A 9978-nucleotide genomic window follows, 5' to 3' on the forward strand; every position below is an offset into this window, starting at 1 on the left:
ATCACAAGTCTTCTCGTCTCACCCTTGTTCCCTTTTTAAATCCATACAATCGAGTGAGGAAATAGTTAGAAGCCTTTTTCAAACGATTCGGAAATATACTTTTCGGTGAGTATCGTCTCATCATTCGAATTTCATAAATTAGATGAAACTTATTTACATCAATACGAGTAGAGCATCGAAGGGAGACAGCGAGGACAAGGACGTAACGAATCTCCTTCTCAGGGCCGACGATTCGGTTACAAAAGTACAGCTGTAATTTCACACTACGAGCGTTCGGTTTGCCACGAACTACCAGACGATACATTTTCAAACGGAGTTTTTTCAACTTCTCTTCGTTCTGATACAGGCAAGAAGACCGAAGAACATAAAAGTGACATGAATTTTGTTGATCGAACGAAAATAGCGTGAATTCGACTTTTTTGTCTAGCTTAATTACTAATTAAAATAACAATTCAACATAAGAAGGAATTAATTCAACGTTTTTTCGTCCAACTAAATTGAATTCATTCGTTGAAGAAAATTTTCTGTATAATGTATATTTTTTATCTCCAAAACTATCACAAAAGCTAATGCTGAAATACTGCGGTGCATTTGCTTCAAATCGTATCACTCTATTGTTATTTTATTGGAATTTATGGATCGACAATGCATTTGGTAATTATTGAAAACGTTTTTATTTATTGATATGAAAAGACACAATGATGCTGAGATGTTGGATAGTTTAACAATTAGTATTAAGTGAATATTGAAGCTCAAAGAGAAAGAGCGGAATGCAAAGAGATACGAACAAAGCGAGGGAGAGGATCGTATAGAGCTGCTTGCGTATCGAAAGTTGGTTTATCCTCGACGTTAATTAAACTGATGGATACGACTCACATTGCTCGAGGCGTCAATTCCGTTAATGCAACCCTCAGTAAAAGTATCTCCACCGGTTATAACACCCGATGGCTATGAGAATCGTAGCTTACCGCTTAGCCACGAGTGAATATTTCATTGAAAGCTTCGTCTCTTGTTTCATCAATTAACAGTGACGAATCAGAGCACAATTCTACGCAATTGAATTTCTGGGAAAATTTCTATCAAATCATAATTGAAACGATAAAACGTGCACACAAACATCCCCGCGGTAAACAGAACGACAATGAGAAGTTATATTCTGTTTTTTAAGAGTGATCGTTGAAGATAAAATTGTGGCAAAAGAATGAGTATAAGAACTGCGATGTTACGAAAAACCTACAAAACTGATCTTCAATTAAAATAAAATACGCAATCGCGAGTAGTCGGCAATAACAAATCTGCGAAGCTCGAAAAAATTAGAGAAGCTTTCGAGGTGGCAAAAATCAGTTTTATAAATAACGTAAATCAATGGCTGAATTCCTCTTGAATATCGACACGGAAATCGACTTTATTATTTGATTAACCGAATTCTCATCGATCTGTTTGAGAATTAAGAGAGTGATGGAAAATTTGAAGCCTTCAACTACCATGAATCAAATCACCATGAAAAATCTTCAACAATGAACATTCCCATTCGCACTCACCAAATTTTCATGCAAACTCCATGATTCTGTAGAGATGAACACAACTCTTAACCGATTAAGAACCGTTTTGACAGTTCTCATCGGAGCTAATGAGCTCTCATTAATGATTTACTGGCAGATAAGAGGCTAAAAATTTCTGGGACGAATCTGTATGAGGGTGGCTATAAAGGAAGAGGGCGAGGGAACACATTGGCTTCCATCTCGCAGGGGGTAGAACAAGTTTATCTACAAAGTTGTGGATGGTTCATTAAACCCTTGCAGGTGTACCAGCCGTGCATATCAAAGGGCTGACGAGGAGGGCGCTCTCGTACCTTAAAATATAGCGACCATAATAGTACGTATACGGGTATATATGGAATTAGCATTGAAGACGAGGGTTGGCTTTCAGGGATTGCTAATCATCGTATAGCGTCCTGTCTTGATGCTCTTCGACGCTGTGTTACGAAACTTCACTTCTCTCTCTCTCTCTCTCTCTCTCTCTCACTCTCTCTATTTTAACATAGCATGGTCCTTAGCATTGCTGCACCATACGATTACATCTCCCATTTAACCCTAAGCTATTGGTTCGCTTTAAAAACATGCCAAACATAGAGACGACAAAGGAGCATTATCGGTTTGGATAAAAAACGATTTCCCAAGAACTCAGCTCCCATAAATGGTGTTGCTATATGTTTTGCGTTTGAGGAGCGCCTTTTTTATTGTGACCCATCTTAACTGTGTTCCGATTGTGTGTATATGTATACAACGCACCTTACGCTAATTGGACGTCTGTGTCTGGTGCACCGTTCGACAGTGAGAATCGCCCTCTATGTATTTGCGAGCTCTTCTGCCGCCATGCCAAAATAACGAGGAATACCGAACGCTGACAATCTAGATTCATTTTTTCTGTGTATGAAAACACAAAAAGTAGATTCTAGGGATCACGGGCTCGGAGATGAAGATTTGAAAGTGCATCAGATAATGATAACCCGAGAGCTTTTCACGTGATCCCTTTATTAAGGGTGCAATTAAAACACAAGTGATCCGAAGTCTCCTGAAGAGCGTAAGGGGGCAGGCTCTTTTAATTGGAACAAAATAATTGTCAATTTTGCAATGATATCGTTCGAACTCGAGTTCCTGGCACTTTCCACTTAGCTCCCAGGAGAATTTCCTCCATTAATCGATCGCACCTTTGGCACTTAACGTCTTTGATGGACCAGAATGAGCAACGACTTCTTTCCCACATGGCAAGGAAGTTAAGGAATATTTGTGATGTTTTCACAGGCAAAATAAATGGCAAGAAGACAAAACTGGGTTGTGAATCACTAGCGTTAGGAACGGGCATTAACATTCGCGGATGACAATGGCCTTGAACTTGGCCGAGTAGAGAAGTAGCTTCCCAACCTGGAACAACGTACTAACGGGTGGAGAACAATTCATATACATATAGATATATAAATTTGAATATATATGTATATACAATAGATGAGGAGAGAGGCACACACCAGGGAAGAGTTAAAATCGGCTTGCGTTTAGCCGGATCCCATTATAACAACTCGGGAGCCGCGGTAAGCTCTCGCTGGTGCTTTCCCTCTTTATCTTTCCTTCTCCTCTCGCTCTCTCTCTCTCTCTCTCTCTCTCTCTACTCCTCTCCTTCTAGCGAGCGAACGAAACGTTAACGTTTTCTCACTGTGTCACCGGGCTAAGCCCGGACTTACCTAGACCTATCCTTGCACAAGACCATTCTTCTTTATCTCGTTTCCTTCGATCTTTTCACGCAGACGATCCAAAATCCATAAATATCCGACAAACTTGGCATCCCCGTATCCGAAGTGCTGAGCTCTTCTTGTGTGCGAAGTTATACTCATTAAGGAAGTTCAAGCGTATATGGGATACCATACAAAAAATACATTAGATTTTATTATTCCAAGTAAATGAATTGAAAATTTGCGTAAATCTTGTTGAACAGGGCTTAATTATGTGTGAAAAATTTGGTGAATATTCATTGTTGAAAATGACAGGCTAAACATGAGCTCTTTGGGAGCTTTGAAAAATCGCGAACTTCAGCAATAAATGTCTCAATTTCGAGACTGTGAATCATCGGCATGTTCTTTCAGAAGTTTAATCCTGTCTTAAGCTTTCTGTTGAAGATATGTAACTGTGCAAAGCGGGAAAATCACTTTTCCATAAACAAAGCTTGACCCTCCTTAAGAAAGTGAGTTTACAGAGCGAGGGCATAAGATCGCAATGACTAGCCCCTAAATGAGTGATTTTTTAATTTTCATTTACACACAAACGGGTTTTGATTGATTTAAACATAAAATGATGCGTATTCGAGACTTTTCATGGTTGTACAAGAGATGTTTTATGATTGGCAATATTGCGAGCTAAGCGTCAGGCTAACGAGGAAAGGACGTAAAGGGAAGCTTTGAAACAAAGGGGAGTATGATTTAATGCAGCAGTTAGGATCAAAGAACGACCACGACAAACGTAATCAGATTTCTATCGTCAAATTTTACGGATTGCTTAAATGCCTGGCTCTACTTTACAGCCACGTACTCAAAAATATATATGTCTATGTCTACAGAATAGAGACCAGGACGGATTTGAAGGCGCAGCGCGACGGAAAATTGAATCAGCGATTCCGTGTGATATATGCCGAGCGAAAAGAGGACGAAAACAATTGAATTGAAAAAAAACGGTAGTCAGGGAAGCTCGACTGAACCGAGACAAAAACGATATTTCATTTTTCTCATTCTCGTTCCCTTTGATCATGCGAGACGAAATCTCCGCGTCACAGAATATCCGTTGCTTCATTTTCTTCATCCTTCACAAAAATAAATAATAAATAAATATACATTTAGCCTGAATTTAGTGTACGGGCGATCTGATCGATCCAAGAGTGCGTTTCCGGCCCAATTGTACGTCTCGGAGGGCAACGAATCAAAGAAGAAAACACGATCTTATGCAGGTACTTTTAAGTCAAGAAGCCCTCTATTTCTTCCTCTCCCTTATGGGAATGAAAAAAAAAAAAAACTGGCCAACATCCTCTTCGAAGGTTCAATCGACCTGACATAACTTCAAAAAAAAAAAAAAAATCACCGCTCCTTTTGATCTTGCGTTGAGGAAGAGTTTTCTCAAGAGGATCCTTTCGATCGCGAAAACTTTTGGATGATCGACGAATCTGCAGTCAAGCGTCATCGAAGATGCTCCTGCAACACCGCGTATCTTTCCTTTTTTCGGTACTGCCCATCCGTTAACGACCATTTTTTAAGAGCCAGACAATTTACTATGATATGTTGGTGTACGCCACCCCGCAGGATCAGAGGGACCTGCGCCAGTCAGCCAGCAGGAAGTCAAGGGGCACGAACGCATTGTTGGTCCATCCAGTATAATATCCTTCTTACTCCTCCTCCAAACCAAACAGTTTCCCCTTCCTAGCCGCCCATTATATTTCTTACACACAAACACATGGATCTCGACGCTCATATTTCAACGAGTGCATTGTACCGCACAAAAAATTAGATATATATAACAGAATTAGTGATAGGAAGCTACGAATACGTGACTTTTTTTATACCTATACGCATACGTGTGTGTTTTTTCGATGGTACTCGTCGGTAGCTAGATTCCATTCATAATCCTAAAAAATGGACATTCCGTTTCCGGTATCTCATTCCCACTCGTTTCCTCAATCCCCCAGGTTTTTCCGCTTTTATTTCGCGTTTTCTTTTTTTTTTTTTTTTTTTCCTGTGCATAGACCAACTTTTCTCCAACGGATATTTGCGTTTCCATAAAGCTGCGTGCGGTATTCGCGGTGCGGGGATAAAATTTCTCGACGAGATACGATCTATCGATTATATCGATGCGGAGAAAAAGTGGTAGTTGAATGAAATCATAAAAGCGTTCTTAAATTCAAAAAAATCTGTATCTATGAATTTTTTAATACGGAGGTAGGAAAAGAGGGAAGACAAAAACTCATCGTGGACCGACGTTTTAACGAAATCTCGCTCACGTAACATCGCTTTTTGGAATAAGAGGACCCTCGCTCGAGTGGAGGGGTTTACAAAAAAGGGGTCCTGTATATGTGCGAGGCTGGAGGGACCAAGGTAAAGGGCGCACTCCATACCCGGGATGGACCTTGCTGTATTCTGCTCGGATTCGACTACAGAGCTCTGAGAAAGAAAAGGAAAGAGAGGGAAGAGATTGAGGGAGAAAGAGACGACGCGAGAGAGAGAGAGAGAGAGAAAGCAGGGTCCTATAAATAATTAGCGAGGAGTCGCTCTCCGGTCGTCGGGCGTAAGCCGCTTACGACCCCCCCCCCTCCCTCCCTCCTCTCCCTCTTTTCCTCCCTTTCACTTCTCTTCTACCTTCTACCCTAGACCGCCTCGTTCGGTCCCCCTGTCGCGGCCCTCGCTTTCGTCACCGACGCCGTCGACGCTATAGACTCGCGCTTCGCGACCCCGTCATCGTGACCTCACCCTCGATCCTCCCCAACTTTCTCTATCCTTCTCTCGCTGTACCTCTTCCCCTCCCTCTCCATTTCTCTCTCTCTGGCTCGAGGTTCCTTTCTTTCGTGTGCTTTACCACGATATTCCTCATTCCTCAACCACTGCACTGTCGAGAAATAAAAAAATGGAAATCGAACGAGAGATTTCAAAGAATCTTGGAAGAAATTGACCCCAATAGCCTGATCACCGAGCAACAAAGCTTTCAATGTTCAGTAACGTCGTCATTCCAAACATCGTAAATTATTCGATAAGTGCAACGATCTATTTAGTAATTTGGGAATTATCAAATCCTGATCAAACTGAACAAGCGTTCATGCATAACGAGCCATAACAATATTAAAAGAGGGTTACACATACCAACGAATCTCTAAATAATTCAATGCTCCTAAAAATCTTCGGCAATTTAATGAACAAGTTACGTTGGAGCTATACTTTTCATGGGTCATCACAACTGCATCACATATTTACAAGTTCTCGTGATACAAGAGTCCGAAAAAACACTTTGGGATTCCTAATGAATCAAACGATAAGTAGAATTTTTTGGGCAAAGTGTAACCATCTGACTCCTTTTCTCACTTAATTAAATTCGAGCAGGAAGCGCATAAACAAGTAATTAGGGGGTAGCATTTCATTCGCTGCTTATGGCACGCGCCCAACAGATTTTATATTTGTATGTTTGTATTCATTGGTGTGCGTGTGTGTGTGTGTGTGTGTCTTTTAGACAAGTACGTGTTCCCTTGTCCAATTTTTTGACATGCATCAGTACACAGTTCGTATTCGAGGGAATTGAATAGTGGAAGAAAACAGAGAGAAAAAAAGGGACAGAGAGAGAGGCGCGTCGGGGGGTTACAAAGTGAATCTCGGATTACCGCGTGTGGCAGTCTTTTCTCTCTTCTTTGGTCTCTTGGGAGGAGGCTCGCGCTATCTGGACACACGCGAAACCTTACACCACGTTCGCGGGGGCCAGAGGGAGAGCTCTGCATGCACTGGCATACCAAATTAGTGACAATGCGGACCATTTTTTCAATTTTCATCGAAACTCTGTCGAAATAAAAATCAAAATTTTTGCAACAACAAAGTATTTTTTTCGATCGATTCTTCCCCCCCTTTTCTCTCGGGCATTTTGAGATCGGGGACGAAAAAACAAAACAAATTTCCAGTCGCAATGAGCCATATGCGCGCGAAATACTCGTATTGCATTTAAGAACGAAACCGCGCTTGGTTTTGATGATGGTTTCCTCATCGCTCCTCTCCGTATGTGCGCGCGAGACATGAACTCGAAGGAATCGTATTTCGTTTCTACGGGCGGCCCGTACAACGCAACGAGGGAATTAGACCTCGAGAACAAACAGTACTTCGACATATATACACGACTGAAAAGCTACGAGGCATTCCCAGTCGAAGGGTCGCAGTCGAGACATTTTTGGTTCAATACTCACGCAACCCAGAGACTCAAATCTCGCTGCAATAATAATCTACAAAACATTATTTAGAAAAAAGATGATAACAAACGAGCGGAAAGTACGAAAAACATTTGAGAAATAAAACTTCCCCTGAATTCCGTAATTCTGGAAAGTAGCATGCCAATTTTACCTGCACCACCGCGAATCGGGTTATTCAGAAATAATCTCGGCGAGCTCGGGCCAGCAGATGACAAGTCTGTCAATATACTCGGCCCGAGACTCTACCGAGTCTCTTGATTCCTTGATGAGCGTTGCCAATTTTAACGATATTCAAAAAGCCAGAACATTTTAGTAATGCAGGATTGGAAAAACTGAAAATTTTCCACTGTTTTCATGCCTCGTTGATTATTTAAATATCTCAATCGCTAGATAAGGGTTCGCATCGATCCCGGAATTACCCATACTTTTAGCGACACCAGCTCGTATAAATATGTATTCATCAGTGTGGAAAAAAGCTATACCAGGGACGATGTATTAATGGGCACGTAATAGCCTATTTGTGATCGCTAATAGCCACAACGGTGCAGCAACGCTCCCCGGAAAGCTCCTCCGCTCCGTTGCTATCTCTGTCATGCTCTTGTCAGTTATCCAACGACTTCACCAGGAGCGAACCCCCCATGGGAAATCTCGGGTCTGTACGCTCTGCTCAACCCCTAACGGAGCTCTTCGAGAAAAGAAACGATCTTTTTTATCTATCCTTACTATTTTTCTCTCTCTCTTCTCAAAGCAGTAATAGATGTCGGATTTTTACCATGAAAATTTAATGGATGAAAATTGCTACAAATAATAGAGAGCTTCGTGGGCGGTCCTGGACGTAGAAGCGTACGAAATAAATCAATTTATCTAGGCACCAGTAAAAAATAACTATTTATCGAAGATTTAATATCTCAGATCGGAACAGCAATAAAATTGATGGTTCCGCTTGATTCAGGCAATTTAGTGATCAGTGAAGAAATCGAATTAACTAAAAATCATCGAAGATTCACTTGACTCACAACTGCTAACTTTTATGTGAACGAAAAACCTGCCTGAAGGTGCATTCCCTTCGGTTAAATGGGAATACATATTTATAAGGGGGAAATGTATGTTTCGAGAAAAAGATTTATAGCTCATACGTAAAGATGTGAGGAACCGAGAAGAGTAGAATTTATCGGCAGTGAAGAAATCTCAACGTCCCGAATACAGAGTGAGAAATAGGGGAGACGATAGAGAAACGGAAATCTCTCACGTCCGGCGGAACATCCTGATTTTTCATCCGAAATATTGTCCGGACAATGGACCGTGCAAGAGACTGGGATAGAGTACGTGGACTTTCGTGACGTTTTTGTGGGTGTGTTTGACCGAGGAAAAAATGCAGAACGAGAAAAACGCATGTGCATCATTGAGCAGGTAGGGCGACGAATTCACCGGCTACTGGACGCCTTTCAACCTTTTCCATTATGGCCCAGAGCGAATATGTAAGCTATTTATCGGACTACAATGGTGAAGTACGGTCGTGTGACCGACAACGTGGCGGAAGGAGAGGGGGTGCACCAAAAATACCTTTCGAATAACGACACGGACGATGAAAAGCTCGTTAGAGTCGGAACACGGACGTACCGACCTGGGAATATGGGATAATAAATGTGGGAACACGCAGGAAGATCGGAGTACGAATGTAAGTTCAGGTGAATCTTGAACTTTCAACTTTCTTCTTATATTTCTAATAATTTTCATTCAATGTCTACCTCGGTATAATTTCAACGACCCCGATCCATTATCGTCGCATAAATTCTTCATCGAATCTCAAATTCCAGCACACATTTATGACATCGATTTGTAACATTTTTTTCGACCATATTTTGATCGCATTTTTTAAAACGAACATGAACAAAATGCTTTGCAAATACTCGAACTCGGACGCAAAAAACAGCATCGAACCGAAGTACAGTGCACTGACAGATGGAAAAAAATGCGGTGACGATTCTCGAGACGTTTGAGAACGTATACAGAAAATAAAGTAAATGAAATTGGGCATTCTTCGAGGGACAGTGTGGGATCGTGGTGGAATGATGGATAATGGAGATTCGTGGTAGCGGAATGGCACCCATATAGGACATAGGTGCAGCATCCCATACAGAAAGACTAGCCAAATCCATTGGTGATAATCAATTTCGAGAGATCGATCGTTAAGATCGATATAACGCTCGAGCACTCCCGCGAGTATTACGCTGCAGAAATTCGTGAATGAAAGTCGAGTTTGGTGTGGAGAAGCGAAAGCATCGGCTCCCTGGCGAGCGAGTCAATAAACGCGTCTTTGTGCTCGCGTATGTGCGAGTTCCTGCGGGAGCGCAAAGTCAGAGAGAAATCGAGATCGATCGCATTGTCCGGGACGAATCGAATTGTCTATATGTTCTCCACGAAAATATATTCAAATATTTACGACTACACACAGAAGATTTACGACGATATTGATACGAGATCTCGGTCAGTGGTTGCTCGACA

Source organism: Venturia canescens, chromosome 7 (assembly GCF_019457755.1).
Source record: "Venturia canescens isolate UGA chromosome 7, ASM1945775v1, whole genome shotgun sequence".
Classification (NCBI taxonomy): domain Eukaryota; kingdom Metazoa; phylum Arthropoda; class Insecta; order Hymenoptera; family Ichneumonidae; genus Venturia; species Venturia canescens.